A 17,541-nucleotide genomic window follows, 5' to 3' on the forward strand; every position below is an offset into this window, starting at 1 on the left:
GCCAATGTAGGTGGCCAGTTTAAAGATGGTTATTGGTGGATTTGGCCAAAGAGGAGCAGGTCAGGAAATAAGTGTCTATGGTTCACTTCCAGCCTCATGAAGGTCTGCACAATATTCAAGAACAAAGGCACAAGGATCCTCACTACATAGGGTTTTATTTAAATCCAACAAAGAGTATCGGATGAGGTCTTGCATTGATGCATTTCATGCTATGTAGAGCTTAATTACAAAGTCATTATTGTATACAATAAGGTAATGAGCTTGAGTAGCACCTGGTTTAACTGCAGCATGATCTGTTGACTGAACTGGAGCAGTATCTAACTTTGTAGGTGTCTACACAATTCCTCTATATCATTGGTGAAGGACTCTGATCAAAATGGCTGTATTGACCACCATGCCCATGTTCCTGGTAGGAGGGGGATCTGGGCAAGTTCTGGTTGCTTTAACAATCCACAAGGTCAGTGCTCAGGATTATGGCACTTTGCATCATAACGATTTCTCTCAACACCAAAATTTGCCCACACCTCCAATGTAGACTTAAGCTGGCCAACACCAATAGGTTTTTAAACAAACCTTCATATGAACATTCCTATGAAAATTCTCATCATTAAATTTGATGACGTGACAAATGTTGTTCGGATTTACTTCAAACTTTTGATTGCCTTTAGCATTCGATTTTGGATAGAATGTACTTTCCAAAATGATAACCACATACACTGTTAGAAATGAATTTGTTTGAAAAATTTTCCTTTTCCTCTGAATTTTCTCATCACTGTGAAAACAAACATCAATTTGATCCTGCTTACGATTCCAGGTGGTGCTCTGCTGTTAGGCCCTGTGGTGCTGTAAGTGGTCCTGAAGCTGTCCTGTTCTGGAGGAAGCTGTGCCAAGGATGAGACCCAGGGGAGGCCCCTTGCCGGAGAGAGCCAAGAAGAAGGCTGGTTTCTTAGAAGGGCCTGGTTTCTCACTTGGAGGACACACTGAAATTTAAGAATGTGCTTATAGTGATGTTGGGTCAGCTTAAAGGTTCTGACACTGTAAAGCTGGACATTGATCTGGATCTGAACAGTCTGGAAGTGATCTGCTACGGTATCTGGGATCCCAGCCCTCACCTCCTTAACTGTTCTGCAAAAAAACTTTAAAATGAAAAAAGTGACTGCCACCCAATATCCTTTATCGGCCCTCCATTTTAGCCATGGAAATGCTAGCCCACCCCTGCCCCTTGAGGTGCTATCTTGCCTTTGGGGTATCAGAATGTAATTATTCGAGCATATGACTTGCCTAAAGCTCATTCCACCTGTTATTATCTGAACATACAATCTATTTTAGATCTACCATCATCTACGTCAGGGGTGCCCAACCAGTGGCCAGGGGCCACATGTGGCCCGCGGATCCCTCTGATGTGGCCCACGACCTCCTGCTCTGGGATGGAATAGAATACTGTTGTTAACTGGTACACTGCATTGCACCCGCTGTGATGGAAAACCACAGTGCATCAGTGTGAAAGCAGCCTTTCACACGGGCAGTCCAACCCAATTGGACCCCCCATTCACCTCTAAGGAGTGGCAGATGTAAATCGACTTGTGTCCTATCTCCAATCCGATCCACAAAAAAAAAAAGTTTTGTGGGCTATGTCCATGTCCGCTCTGCATATGAGCGGACATAGACCTGCCATCCACCTGCTCCACTCATTGTGGCCCGCGACCGGTTACCAAGTCGCTTTAGTGGCCCTCGTGCTTCAAAAGGTTGGGCACCCCTGATCTACTTGATTGGATACAAATGGATTCGATAATTTAGGTAACTTAAAAATAAAGAGTGACGGCAGAAAAAAGATGAAGTGGTCCATAGAGTCTGCCCTTTTTTTTTATTTATAATGGTTTATGTTTTTTTTTGTCTGAGTATAGATCTATGTTTGTCCCAAGCATGTATGACCCCAATTAGTGTTGACTACTCACCACCTCTGCTGGAAGTTTATTCCAAGCATCAACTACTCTTTCGGTAAAATAATTCTTTCTAAAATTAGTTTGGAACTTTGTTTCATATTAAACATACTACCATCTTGAACCTTATTGATCCCCTTGATGTTTTTAAAGGTTTCAGTCATGTTTCCCCTTCCTCTTCTTTCCTCCAGACTGTACATTTTAAGTCACCGAAGTCTCTCCTGATATGTTTTATCCTTCAGACCTTTTGGTATTTAAAATGCCCATCTCTGGACTTGTTCTGTCTTACAAATTTCATTTTGCAAGTTGTGAGTTGCTAATTCTAAAGTTGATTGTACAATGATTGTACGGTCATATTGTAATGTATATGGCTTGCTTTAGCTTTGGAGAACCAGTTATTGGTGAAAGCACTGCCCTGTGTCCTTCCATAACAGATAGTGTGGAGTGACACTCTTTTTGTTACGTTGGAACAAGACTATACTAAATTCCTATAATAATCCAAAGACAGGCTCTTGGTAAATGGAGAGAAGCCAATTATTTCTTAATTAGAGGATTTCGGAGGCCCTGGAAGGTCAGTGACATTTGCAGGATGTTATACATGGAGGTGATATAAAGCAGACAACGTTTCTGACTGCAACTGTCCCTAAATTCTGTATACGTCAACTCTCATCAATCAAACTGCAAGCATCAGCTATAAGAGGACTTTCTTTTCTATACAGTTGCAGAAGGCTGGAAGCTCCAGGACCAAGCCGAGGGGTAGGCAAAAGAGGCAAATGCCTTGGGCAATTTGGGCAGGCCGAGGGCACAACCAATGTCCTCGATGAGGAAGTGAGAAGAAATCTCCCTAACAGGGAGTTTGGGCCACAGTTACTGAAGTATTAGTTACAGGCTGTATTTGGATGAACTGAATGTAGGCTTAATTGGTGAACCCTGTGGATGCTGAAACTCTCTCTCTCCGCTGAATGGCTTTTCTATTCAGTAAAACCCTGAAGCAAGGTCCATAAAGACACAGATGAGTGAGTTTGGGGTGGAGGAACTTTACTGACCTGCACTTGGCTGAGTTATGACCTCAACTTGATAGAACACCTTCGGGATGAATTAGAGCAGAGACTGCGAGCCAAGCCTTCTCGCCCACATCAGTGCCTGACCTCACAAATGTGCTTTTGGAAGAATGGCCAAACTTTCCCATACACACACTCCTAAACCTTGTGGACAGCCTTCCCAGAAGAGTTGAGGCTATTATAGCTTCAAAGGGCGGGCCAACTCAATATTGAACCCTACAGACTAAGACTGGGATGCCATTAATGCTCATGTGCGTGTAAAGCTAGGCATCCCAATACTTTTGGTAATATAGCGTCTATATAGACAAAAATATAGTGCTCCCCCGATGGAAGAACTTACTCCCCTAGACACTTTTTTAATTGCAATACAGCCAAAGTAATCTATTTGTTTTTATGCTCCTGTAGGCCTTTTTACATAGGCAAAACACGGAAGCCTTGGTGGAAGAGACAATATGATCCTATTTGGGGTATCTGTAGCCCATTTGGCAGATCAGTGGACCATGGTTATCAGGTTCCCTTAGTAAAATTTCTGGCCCGTGATCAAATCCATCAAAGCATACGAGGAGTAGACTGGAACATAAGTCTTCTCTAGTGTATAGTGAGATGGACTCACCTTTTAAAATGCAGTGGCAACTGCCACTCCAGGATTAAATTAAGCGTTACATTTTGCTCCATTTCTTGACTGTTTAGTTTCAAAGGTTAGAGAATAAGTCCATGTAAAATATATTTCTCCAGTGTTGAGTGTATATTCCCCCTTTTCTCTCCTGCCTGTCATGTCTATAATACAGGGGTCTCCAAACTTTCCAAGCAGAGGGCCAGTTTATTGTCCACCAGGCTTTAGGGAGGCTGGACTGTGACCAGTGGGTGTATTAAATACCCCGGTATCGCCACCCCCCTATTATCAGTTTTAATGGGAGGAATAGTGCCCCATTGTTGATATCAATGAGGAGAATAGTACCCCATTGATGGTGTCAGTAGGGGGAATGGTGTACCTTTATTAATGTCAGTCAAGGGCCAGATAAGGGCAAGCAAAGAGCCACACCTGGCCCCGGGCCACAGTTTGGAGACCACTGGTCTAATGTATAGATCTAAATGGGCCTTGTTTTTGTTTTGGTATTTGTGGCCCTTTTACATGTGATGATTTCTGTATGAATACTTATATGGCACTTCTCCCCACTGCCTGCCAGATAGGACTCCTGTTTTGTTTTATTGATAGGCGGGTCCCCTCTTAGATGCTATGGATGCCTGTCCCTTTAATTTTTTGTTTGGTTTGTGGCTAAAGTCTGGTACACACTATCAGAGCCAGAGCTGATGTACTAACAATTTGATGTTAGTACAGAAACCTCTCCTGCTATTGTGTTCTGAAAGAGGGGCGGTGCTTCCGCCAGAACTCTCTGGTCAGCGCTCTCAGTCATTGGCTAAGAGCACTGATCGGGAGCTGGTCGGCTGCTGGTTTTGCAGCATGCTCGTTCGACAGAAGATGACCGACTGCCATACACATGAGCTGAATGTTAACCATTTTTTATTGAACCAGCCGATTTCGCTCAGCATTCGGCCCCTGTGTACTAGGCTTAAAGTGACTAAAGGCAGAAGGTCTTTTTTTATCCTAATGCATTCTATGCACGAAGATAAAAAACCTACTATGTGCAGCAGCCCCCGTAATACTTACCTGAGCCCCATCTCTATCAAGCGATGTTGCACGGGAGACTCGGCTGCCCAGGACTCCCATCCTCATTGGCTGAGACAGCAGATGAGCACCATTGGCTCCGCTGCTGTCAATCAACGTCAGTGATCCAATGAGGAGAGAGAGCGGGTGGGGCCTAGCCAGGGCTCAGTGTCTGAATAAACACACAGAGCTGTGGCTCAGCTCGGGTGTCCCCATAGCAGGCTGCTTGCTGTGGGGGCACTTGTCAGGAGGGAAGGGCCAGGAGAGCCGAAGAAGGACCCCAGAAGAGGAGGATCTGGGCTGCTAGGTATAACATGTTTGTTATTTTTAAGAAAACTAGACTTTACAATCACCTTAAAGTGGTTGTAAACCCTTACAAACCACTTTGACCTACAGGTAAGCCTAGATTAAGGCTTACCTGTAGGTCCAAGAAATATCTCCCAAACCTATACGGTTTAGGAGATATTTACCTGAAGACAGGCACCACTGTCTACGGCGCATGCGCCGTAGACAGCGGCGCGCAGGCGCACTGAGCGTGGCATCCTCGATAACGAAGATGCCGCGCAATGCCGTGCGTCTCGGCTCCCGTGCGCATGCGCGGGAGTGACGTCATCGCGGCTTCGCCGAATGACAGCGGCAGAGCTGCGAGACCCACCGAGAACATGGATGCGGTGGACTACAGGGGACAGCGGTGACTTCGCTGGCTCCTGTGTCAGGTAAGTGACACATAATGGGCTACTATGCAATGCATAGTAGTCCATTATGCTTTGCCTTTGCAGGGAATGAAAGAGGAAGTAAACTCATCAGGGTTTACTTCCTCTTTAAGTTTGGTCCCTATGGTATATACTTCCTAGTATGACTGTGTGTTGGGCACATGCGTGCTAATGTGTGCTTGTCCACTGGATGCGCATGTGTGAGAGAGCGGGGACGCATGAGCGCTGACGTCATTCAGGAATTTACCTTAGCTGAGCCCGGTGTTTGACTCTTTCATTTGATTGTGACACTAATCAGCTCACATTCACACTGCTGCTGACAATTATTTGATTCACTTTTTCTTTGCCGCAAAGTTTTTTTCTTTGTTTTCTTATGCAAGTTGACTTTACATAGTTACATAGTTAGTAAGGTTGAATAAAGACAACAGTCCATCCAGTTCAACCTGAGTGAGTGTCTACAATTGTCCCTATCCCTGTACATTGCACACTCACATCGGTCCCTACCTTCAAGGAGCCCACAATCCAAGGTCCCCATTCATATACTAGGGCCAATTTTGGACAGAAGCCAATTAACCTACCTGCATGTCTTTGGAGTGTGGGAGGAAACCGGAGTACCCGGAGGAAACCCACGCAGGCACAGGGCTCGGCTTTGTTCAGGACCCTTCTCTCCAGGGAGTTTTTGATACAGCTGAGCAGCCATACCAAAACGAGTCAGCTTCATTGATGAGATGGGCTTTCACAACATTTTCTCACAATTGGTATAGCTCCAAATACTACCTCTGCTTTACTCTCCAGTCTGTAGCTGCACACTCCTTTGAGGTCTGCTTCTCCCATACACTGCATTTTTGTAACTTTGACCTGCACACCACTTCCTTGTAGTTTAATGCAACTTTATGGGTGTCCTGAACAAAGCCGAGCCCTGTGCCTGCGTGGGTTTCCTCCGGGTACTCCAGTTTCCTCCCACACTCCAAGTTCGCCTGAGTTCCGGTTTAAAGACTTGCTTTGCTGACATCCCTTCTGGCTCCAGATACTGCTTGCTGCTCCACTACATTAATCCCTGACTTTTGGCTTGGCTGACTATCCGTTCCAGTTACTGAACTTTGGCTATGTTTTGACGACGTTTGTTCTTTTTACTTTTATTATTAAACAAGTGTGATTTAACTGTACTTCTGTCTGGGTCTGATTTCATGGTTTCCGACGCCAGTCTATGTCCCCACACACAGCTCTCCGGTCCGTGCCCCCAATCCCCTTACACAGCTCTCCAGTCTATGTCTCCACTCCCCATACACAGCTCTCCAGTCCATGTCTCCACTCCCTGTACACAGCACAGCTCTCTCCAGTCTATGTCCCCACTCCCCGTACACAGTTCTCTGAAGTATATGTCTCTACTTCTCGTACACAGCTCTCCAGTCTATGCCCCCACTCCCCATACACAGCTCTCTCCAGTCTATGCCCCCACACCCTGTACACAGCTCTCTCCAGCATATGCCCCCACACCCTGTACACAGCTCTCTCCAGCATATGCCCCCACACCCTGTACACAGCTCTCTCCAGCATATGCCCCCACACCCTGTACACAGCTCTCTCCAGCATATGCCCCCACACCCTGTACACAGCTCTCTCCAGCATATGCCCCCACACCCTGTACACAGCTCTCCTGCCTATGCCCCCACTCCCTGTACAAAGCTCTCTCCAGCCTATGTCCCCACTCCCTGTACACAGCTCTCTCCAGTCTATGTCTCTGTTCCCTGTACACAGCTCTCTCCAGTCTATGTCCCCACTCTCTGTACACAGCTCTCTCCAGTCTATGTCTCCACTCCCTGTACACAGCTCTCTCCAGTCTATGCCTCCACTCCCTGTACACAGCTCTCTCCAGTCTATGTCTCCACTCCCTGTACACAGCTCTCTCCAGTCTATGTCCCCACTCCCTGTACACAGCTCTCTCCAATCTATGTCCCCACTCCCTGTACACAGCTCTCTCCAGTCTATGCCTCCACTCCCTGTACACAGCTCTCTCCAGTCTATGTCTCCACTCCCTGTACACAGCTCTCTCCAGTCTATGTCCCCACTCCCTGTACACAGCTCTCTCCAGTCTATGTCCCCACTCCCTGTACACAGCTCTCTCCAGTCTATGTCCCCACTCCCTGTACACAGCTCTCTCCAGTCTATGTCCCCACTCCCTGTACACAGCTCTCTCCAGCCTATGCCTCCACTCCCTGTACACAGCTCTTTCCAGTCTATGTCTCTGTTCCCTGTACACAGCTCTCTCCAGCCTATGCCTCCACTCCCTGTACACAGCTCTTTCCAGTCTATGTCTCTGTTCCCTGTACACAGCTCTCTCCAGTCTATGTCCCCACTCCCTGTACACAGCTCTCTCCAGTCTATGTCCCCACTCCCTGTACACAGCTCTCTCCAGTCTATGTCCCCACTCCCTGTACACAGCTCTCTCCAGTCTATGCCTCCACTCCCTGTACACAGCTCTCTCCAGTCTATGTCCCCACTCCCTGTACACAGCTCTCTCCAGCCTATGCCTCCACTCCCTGTACACAGCTCTTTCCAGTCTATGTCTCTGTTCCCTGTACACAGCTCTCTCCAGTCTATGCCTCCACTCCCTGTACACAGCTCTCTCCAGTCTATGTCCCCACTCCCTGTACACAGCTCTCTCCAGTCTATGTCCCCACTCCCTGTACACAGCTCTCTCCAGTCTATGTCCCCACTCCCTGTACACAGCTCTCTCCAGCCTATGCCTCCACTCCCTGTACACAGCTCTTTCCAGTCTATGTCTCTGTTCCCTGTACACAGCTCTCTCCAGTCTATGCCTCCACTCCCTGTACACAGCTCTCTCCAGTCTATGTCTGCACTCCCTGTACAAAGCGCTCTCCACTCTATATCCCCACTCCACACAACTCATTGGGATAAGTGCTGCTACTTGCAGTGGTAAAACAATCAGGAGCTTTTATAGACAATAGCTACTTGTAAACAAACATATTGGATCCTGAAAAGATGACTGAACAGCCAGAACACTGACATGTGTACAGTCCTATAACGGCCTCCCTGGCAAGCGATATTATTGTATTGGTGACTTCATATCAGAGGATTTCCCTCTATTATAAACATGGCCGGGTCCTTTCCTATCAAGTGTCTCTCACACAAATAAACACAGACAAGAACTGGCAGTCTAAATGCAGCCACGGCATCTCTGGCTGTGTACTTCCATCTCAGCTGGAGCTGCGGTGCCGTGTGATGTGCAGTCATTACAGCAGACATGAGGCCTAAGTAACAAGCTAAAGCCTAACCCCAGACAACTGTTTTTTATTTTTTTGATAGAACGATGAAAAGATAAATTATGTTTAAACCAAGTCACTATAAAATATAGTTTACGTTTTAAAACATTAATATAATCCATGCATGTTCTGGGTTGATGTTCTCAAATCACGTACACTTCACCGGCTGGTCCCACCCAGACCCTGCCTCAAATATGTGGAACTAGCTCATTATGCCCGTTACTGGGTGATCTCATCTAGACCCCATCTCTAAATATGCGAGACTGTCCTCTAGCTGCCTTGATATCCACAATATCTAAAAAATAAATGCCTTTTTGAGTTACTTTGCATGTGCAGTAACTCAAATTAGGCCGATACTGTGATCCTGGGACATGGCACTGGCATGGCATGGAAACAGAGACAGTTTCCTTCTATAGAGTGACAACACGCTGTCCCTGTCTCCCTATTGTGCTCCTGCCTTGTCACCCTATCACTAGTTTCCTACAAGTGGCTGTTTCAAAGCACAATACACAAACATGGTCCACTGTTGCCACCATCAGAAAACCCACCCTCATGCTATGCAACCATCAGTGCACGTAGACATGTAGAGGCTGCAAAGAGGCTGTGGGGGAGTGGTACTTCATTGCCACACTGTTTTGCTGACTTAAGTGAAATTAAGTGTAGCGCCGGCTCCTGACGAGCATGCGCTATATGTTTTTGAAAATTAATATTCCTGAAAACACTGTTGGGTTTTAGGGCTAATTTTGTTAAATTATGATTTCAGTTCCAGTCTGGCTGGATTGCACTGAGTTCTCCTTGGCAGTAGGTGTCGCTGTCACCGCCGGCAAGTATGAGAACGCAGTTTAGCTGGGCGGATTGAATGCCATTCTCTCTTGGAACCAGCCCAGTGGGAGTATTTTCCTGCTGTGCATGCTGGGAGGTGGTATTTAAGGTACTGAGATCACGTGCTTCGGGGGTTCCAGTTCAGAAGATATTTTCTGTCCGTTTGGTCCTGGCCCTCCTGACCAGCCCTCACGGCCCTCCTGGCCTGGGGTGTGGATCCATGCAATTCCAAGTCTCAGGCTGGATAGCCTGAGGCAAAGCAACTGCAGGGACAGGCCTGAATGGATATGGGGCCCTAATGATTGAAAGGTGATCCGGTGCCGTCTCATCTAAGGAGAGGCCCAGCAACTGGAGAAGCATCCAGTGGAGGACTCTTCAGGAGAAGACCACGTGCAAGGCTGGCTTCTCTGAAGGAACCTGGAGGCTCAGTTGAAGGACACTTTATTGATCCACATTCATACTGTATCACCCGACCGGCTGAGAGATACTGGTACCGTATGATCTCTCAACTTTGTCTACGTCCCTCAGTTACACCCAAGTCTGTGACAGAGACTTTTTTCTCAAGTGTTCTACACCCAAGTCTGTGGCAGAGACTTTTTTCTCAAGTGTTCTACACCCAAGTCTGTGGCAGAGACTTTGCTTTACTTGACAACCTACCGGCTGCTAGGCCTAGTGAGAGGAGGTCTAACCTGTGGTTGTGAGAATCCAGCTGTGAAATGGTAATTCTCTGGATTTCTTCTATAAGAGATTTTCTATTTTTGTAGTCCAAGAGTACCTGAACTTTCTTCCTAACTCTCTACCCTCCATTAGGAAACCGTGTTATCTTGTAAATAAAAAAAAACAAAAGAGGATCCAGTATCAGTTTCTGCATTTCTTTGGGTCAGCTACCATGGGAACCCCTAGACAGAGGCGAGGTCAAGATGGTAACGGTAAGCTCAATAAAACCAGCAGCTCCTTCGGGGGTTCGTGCTACTGAAGTACGATGTAAGTCCATGCAGTAAAAGCTAACAGACGTGGCCAAAAAGTTTTAAGAATGACAAATACAAATTTTAAAAAAGTCTGCTTTTTTTTTCTACTGAAAAGCCTGTGGAGTGCAAAACACCCAAAAACTTCCACCCGATGCCAAAAAAAGTGCACACACATCAAGAGTGAACACAAAAATGTTCAACGGGTGTACGACTGTCCTCCACTAGGAAGGACCTTACCCTGATCCCACAGGGCGTTAGGCTCCAGACGGGGACTGAGGTACCATACATGGCCCATCTGGCCGAAACCAGATGACCTCCTTTCTCCGGAAAGTCTGCCGAAAAAAGACCCACCCAGGTACTTGGGTGGGGCTCCCCCGAAGGGAGACCCCCAAAGAGAGAGAGTGAACCAAGCCAGAAGGCCTATATCCACCCTCCCACAAGACTTTCAGGGTTGGCCTGAGGACCGACACCCTACTCGCCTACGTGCAGTGACAAACATAATACGTGAAACACAACACTCAAAAAAATAAATAAAGTGGGGAAGGGATAGTGAAGAAGGAGAGTGAAAAGAGTGGCCATTGTGTAATACAATGACCAGGCCCTCCTGCCAGGAATCCAAAATTTCTCTGGTCCTAGCCAAAAGGCCTGGCCCTAGAGGAAGGTGTGAAAAGGCATGTGTTATGGTGACGTGACCAAGGTGCCAAACATCAAAGTGATTAAATCACAGTGAAAGTAAGGCACCCCTGAACTGCCACTTCAGGGGCACATCACCACAGGCTTTTCAAAAGCATCCCCGACCCCAAACTCAGACCACAGCAGCCCCCACCCCAGCCAGAAAGGCATGGAGATCCAGGAGCTTAGTGAGAGCCCTTTGCCATCAGGCCTCACCCTCGCTCCTATCACGCCTACCCAATTACATTCAGGAAGTACTGGCCATTCCCCCGGTGGGAGAAAGGGGAACCAACGTTCCCTCCCGAAAAACTGACCCGAGCTAGAGCCGCCCCAATCCAGGCCAGAAGGCCAGGGTTCCCTCCCCTGGCGCCGACCATTGATTCTCCATCCCCATCAGAAGGCTTCCCTTTCGGCTACGAACCGCTCTAGGTTACCTTCACGCGAGCAGGTTTTGCATAGCAACCGCCACACCCCTGCTCCACCTCGCCGTAGAGCAGGGACGGAAGCAAGTGCCACCTCCTGGCAACTGATAAGAACAGATACTACACTGGATCTTAGCCAAAAGGCAAAGTCTGCTGCTTCAGTGTTTTTAGATATGCAGCAATGTAGTTGCCACTAGTAACAAACAATCCACCAATTCACCCCACTGACAGACTTCATAGATCACTTTCAGAGACAATGAACACTTTTGCTGGCTTTGTTGTTTTATTGGAGGGTACAACTTGGTAGCGGAAAGAGATATGGGATGCCCATAGGATCTATCATTGCCATCATATTTAATATTTAAGCACAACAGCACAAAGTTAAAGCCAGAAGATTGGATGTGCATTTAAACTGAATATGAATTTCCTCCTGCATCTCCATGCAGACTGTTGCTCCTCCTCTGCTTAATCTCCGCAGACTATTCCTCTAAGAATTCCCTATCCATCACAATGTGAGGGATGAAGACACCACTTTTGACCATGTAAAAATGATGGTCTTAGTACTACTCCTCCTCCTGCACAAACGTGTTTCCTCCTGCACAAATTTGATCCCACCTGCACAAACCTAATGTTACTGAGTTAAAGTATGTCACATCATCTTCTTTTGATAGATAAGGACTCATTCTGAATAAGCCCCTCATCTGGCTCTGGTTGCTCGCTGCTACTAGACCTGAGGCCTACAGTACCTCTCCCTGGAGGTCTAGTTAAAAGCATGACTTTAGATGGTGGACTACTGTTGCCAGCCAGCCCAACCTGCAAATCCTGTGCCCTCAGGCCACATCGTCTTGACACAAATCCCCACAGTCTCTTCTCTGACCCAGGAATACCCATCATTCCCTGTGTGACCAATGAAGACTTTGCTAATGAACGTGTAGAAGAAATGTTCCCTCACAGACTTTCTATTACATCCAGCCTTCCACTGGGGTAACACTCACCGACCTTCCTGAGTCCTTAATGAGGAATGTCACCGGACCATGCGTTTTCGACAGCTTCACCTGCACCTCTGCTCCAGGAGTTCTTTACCACTGACCATGTGGTGATAAAGACATTGCCAATGATCGTGTAGAGGCAAAGTTCCATCACAGCCCCCCCATCCCCCCTGGTTAGTGAGTGCTAGAAGTGAGAATTTTATGACAGCATAGGAGTAGGCCTAGGCCTGTTTGTTTTCATTCTGGGCTGGGAGTGGCTCAGGGAGAGTTGGGTGACTGACAGGTGGCATCACCATCACCTCCCCCTTGTTTTTAGAAGGTCCTGGAAGGGGAGGAGGGGAGAAGAGGTGGACCTGCTTGAGGTACCTGGGGAGCCTTGACCAATCCCCAACTTGGATTGGCAGGGGGCAGGCCTCCTCAACTACCTATGGTCAGCCCAACTGGGGAGAAGTTGACGGGTGGAAGAGCTGGAGTGACCCTGAGTTGGGGCTCAGGTGCATCCGAGTGGAGTGAAGAGATCCTGGAATCAGAGGCACATAAGAGAGCAGGAGAGAGGACAGTGGGAGAGAACACTAAGAGCCTCCAGGAGGACTACTGGTCACAGCCAAGAGGGCTGGTGAGTGAACACAGCCGGGAGGACTGGGGAGGCACACCTGAGAGAACTGGGAGATTGCAGTTTGAGAGATGGGTGTAAAACCAGTGAAGAGAGAACTGAGAAAGGCAGTGGAAATGGGTCTTTGCAGCCAGCCATGATTGCCTATGTCCTGGATCCTTAGATAGCTCTCTGCAATCTTTAGAAGGCTAGGCCAAAAGTGTCCCAGCTGAAGCAAAAGCTGGGACCCCAGAAAGGATCACCCCTCCACCCATCATTTTTGAACACCTATATTTTTTTTCCTATCTTACCTTTTTAGAAGTACATAGTGTACCCTCGTCCTAGCCCAGCTGCGGCATAGTACATCACAGCCTTTTCTGTGCCCTTCTCCTTCTCCCTTGCTGCCTTTGGGACCTGTGTGTGTCCCAAAAGATGAGCTGGCCATTCACAAAGCGCAGTGCAACTTGCGTATGCGCAGTAGGAAACTGGCTGTGAAGCCTGCAGGCTCCGCTGCCGGTTTCCCTTAGTTGGAATGGCGGCACCTGCACCCGATCCGATGGACAGATCGGCCTCAAGGGGCCAACATTACGGGCTCCCTGGACAGATGAGTGTCCTTAATAAAGTCAGTACTTGTAGCTGCCGACTTTTAAAGGAAAAAAAAATTGTGGCTGGAACTCCGCTTTAACCAAATGATAAATGCTCTCCCTGGCTGCAAAAAGGCCAAAAAATCTATTAATAACCTAGCAGCACTACAGTTGTTTTAAAATTAAATTAAATTAATAAAATAAAAATGGAAATTTTCAATTGAAGCAGCTCTAAAGGCTCAAGATTTCTTACCTTCATGAATTCTATGTGCAGCATCCCCCTAGCCTCCCCTAATACTTACCTGTGCCCCATCGTGATCCAGCGATGTGTACGAAAGGTTAAATTGTAAAAATAATAAAAAAAAAAAAAAAAACACACTGACACCTTCCTCCCCCCATCTGGATTGCTGCTATTGTCGAGCACCACCTGCAGTGGAGAATATAGACTGCACCTGCCTACATCTTTCCTTGAAGTTTAGCTTTAAAGTTCCACCCTATTTTTGATCTTTGGCCCACCCCACCATTGCTGATCGCAATACAATGAATGTTTGGAGCGTTGGTTTTCCAAAGTATATTAACTGTAGGCTGGAGGGCATGGGCGACCATTGTCTTTATGTATTGCATAGCACGAGTGGTCATTATGCGATAGCTCCACATTGCATGATTGCTGTTATCTGCTGCACTAATCTACTAATCCAAGTTTATAGCGGAGTTTTCCTGGCCCCTATATATCCTTTGTGATCACACATTGCCTCCCCTTCCCAATTCTGTGGAATTGCTCAGTGTTTTTCTCTGATGCTCCCTTGAACTATATGGAATATTGGTGGTCCGTAAAAGTCTCCCGAGGAAGCCATTGTTGGCGAAACATGTTGGGATACATCAAGTACTGATCACCCACAATATTCGGATATCAGTGACCATAAACATGATTTGTATCATGCTCTGCTAATTTTTACTGAACCTTATACTTGTTGTTTTATGTAATACATTTCAATTTTTATATAACTTATGTAGTTTTTTATTATTTTTACTATAATCCCAACTTCCCTGCTGTTACCATAGATCTCCATTTCCGTTTTATCTTGACATATCACTTAGGTATTTCATATCCTGCTGCCCGTTAGCTCCTGGGATATAAGTGTCAACAATCCCATGTATGCTAGCTTTCTTCCGGGTTTTCTATATTAACAGGTTGCTATAACAACGGGACAGGAACTTCCTCCGCTGCCGCCATTGCTATGGCAACCTGCAATACAATTGGTGTGCTGTGCTTTGGATCGGGAGATGCGTGCTGGGTAGCCAGCAGAAAGAATCTTTTAGGGGCTTCAGATGCCCATAATGAAGATGGGAGCATGTCACAGAGGCTACAGTGAGTAAATGCAATAACTAAATAACAGACAAGAATACATGTGCAGCATATGCCAGATTAAATCAGAAAAAGTGTGACTATCATGGGGTGGATTTTACACACACAAAAAAAAAAAATAATATCACTGGAGTTCCACTTTAGGGATCGTTTTTCGGAGGCAGGTCCACAGGGCTTTAGGAAGTGATACTGCCACCTCTTTTTCTTTTCCTTTTTTTTTTTTTTATCAAACCCAAGGGGGATTTTACATTGAAATACCATGCTTCATCCATGGGGCAAGCATTTGGCATGAGGTCTCATTGGCATCAATGGACTCGTTTGGTAGCTGGAACCACCTGCCAAACATGATATACTGATAAACTTTGCGTCATGACCATATGTACTGCTCAAAGTAGCCGCCATGTAAAATTGTAGGTGGGTGGTCAAGGGGCAGTAAAAATGTGACTGTTTGAATGTTTATTTGTAAATAATAAAATTATATGAACTGTATATTATTTTAAAAGTGATAAAAAACATAATTTTATAAACCTGTAAAATTGTTCTAATTGATGTGGTTTTCCTTTAATGTGCAGGTCAGTGTGGAAGGGGTTATCTGTGCACTCTTGGAGGTGAAGGGTACTTTACCTCTCCCAAGGACAGGCGAGTTTTAGAGAACGCTCGCATTCCAGAGTTGTGACAAGTGACAAGCGCTGACACTGAACAGCCACGCGCTCGGTGAGACACAAGGCAGATGTGACATGCACTGAGTCATATTAAAAGTCAAAACGCAATTTGCTTAACACAACATGTTGTATTATACCCACGGGCCGCGCTGGCGTTCAGGACGGGGGAGACGTCTGACGGTTGCTGGAAAACGCTTGATAGGAAACTTCTGGTTTCCATTTCATAAATGGGACACTCATGGCCAAATTGTTGCATCTTCAGAGCGGTCAAAGACAGAGGAGAGTCTACCAGATAGATGTTTAGTCTGAGCTAAGTGGCCCTTCTTGTGGCCCATTGTACTGCTCTATACAATGTCTGTGTAGGTGTTTATTCTTCGAGGGGTGCTAGACTGATTGGAGGCCAGAGAGGAGAAGGGGTTCTGGAAAATAGATGGAAGGAGGGGGTGACAGACTGGAGCTGGAGAAGAGACGAAAACTGTGAAGGGAGATGAGAAAAGGAAAAGACAGAATGAAACAAACTGTGGGAAGAATGGAGGATGGAAAGAGCTGGCAAGGTGCCCATCTGTCCTTCATTCAGAACCAATACCTCTTTAGTTGTCCCTCTTTAGTCTGATGTATAGATCTCTATAAAAGGGCACTATTTAACTACCAAAAGTGATAAACTGCATTAAAGTTTTCATCCAACATTAATTTTTGTTTTTTCTTTTTTAATAAGAAATGCAACAAAAGAAAAAAAATTCTAATTGGCAGTGAAAAAGAGCATCTAAGCTTAAGTTTAAAATGTTCCTTCAAACTCCTCATCAACATGCTAAGAAAAAATGTAATTCATTAAAAGCCTTTTCATTTTTAAAAGCATAGATTTTTTTAAGACCTAATGAGGTCACTAGGCCTCTATGATTCAATGCAGTCAGATCATGGCAGGTGGGAGAGGTAAACAACATCACAGTATCCGTCCTCAGTATTCTTCTCAAGAACCCTTACCCCTGGTGCAAGGAGTGGGCTGGCTCTTGGGAGGGGTTGTGTTTATGTAACCTGGACTGTAGCTGATGTCGGCTACAGAACCTCTTCCTTTGTTACTGCTGAATTACCCTTCTAGAGTGTGGACAGGGTTAAACTGAATATTCATTAATGCAGATGTACAGCAGCCATCTTTAATGATGTCATCACGAGATCTCTATGGTTCAATGCAGGCAGATCTTGCCTGCTTAGATCGGACTGTACAACAGAGCACTCCCACCACTTGTAAGGAAGGAAAAGAGGGACCGTCTCAGAAGACAGTTATTATTGCTAGTAGCTATAGCAGCTGCTAGCGATAATTGCGAGTATATCCAGCAGGCTGGTGGTACCTGCTGAACCGGCCGAGATTCGAATGGTCTATGACTGGCCTTACTAATGGTAAGAATACTGCATGTGTTTAACCATATATCTCAGAGTAACCCTATTATCATACTGATTGTATAAATACACATGCTAATACTCTCTTCTTTTAGGCTATACTTAGGCTAATACATTTTTTGAAATATATCGAGGTGTGCCAGTAAGTTCTGAGTGAGCGAGGTGTGTCATCTTCATTTGTGCAGAGAAATCATAAGACCATTCAGCAGCTCCTCTGGGGTAGAGCTACATGTACTGTACTGTTTATGTAGCACTAGCCCCAGAGGAGGCACTGAATTGTCTTGTGATTTCTATACATATAGCTTCCCCCCCCCTCCCCCGTAGGAGCCACTGGAGAATTTGGTCCCATTTCCCCTTTAGAGCACACACAGCTTGGCACACTGCATTTCCAACACTCTTTCACCC

Source organism: Lithobates pipiens, unplaced genomic scaffold (assembly GCF_037356315.1).
Source record: "Lithobates pipiens isolate NorthernLeopardFrog02 unplaced genomic scaffold, aLitPip1_a1.2 Scaffold_18, whole genome shotgun sequence".
NCBI classification, from domain to species: Eukaryota; Metazoa; Chordata; class Amphibia; order Anura; family Ranidae; genus Lithobates; species Lithobates pipiens.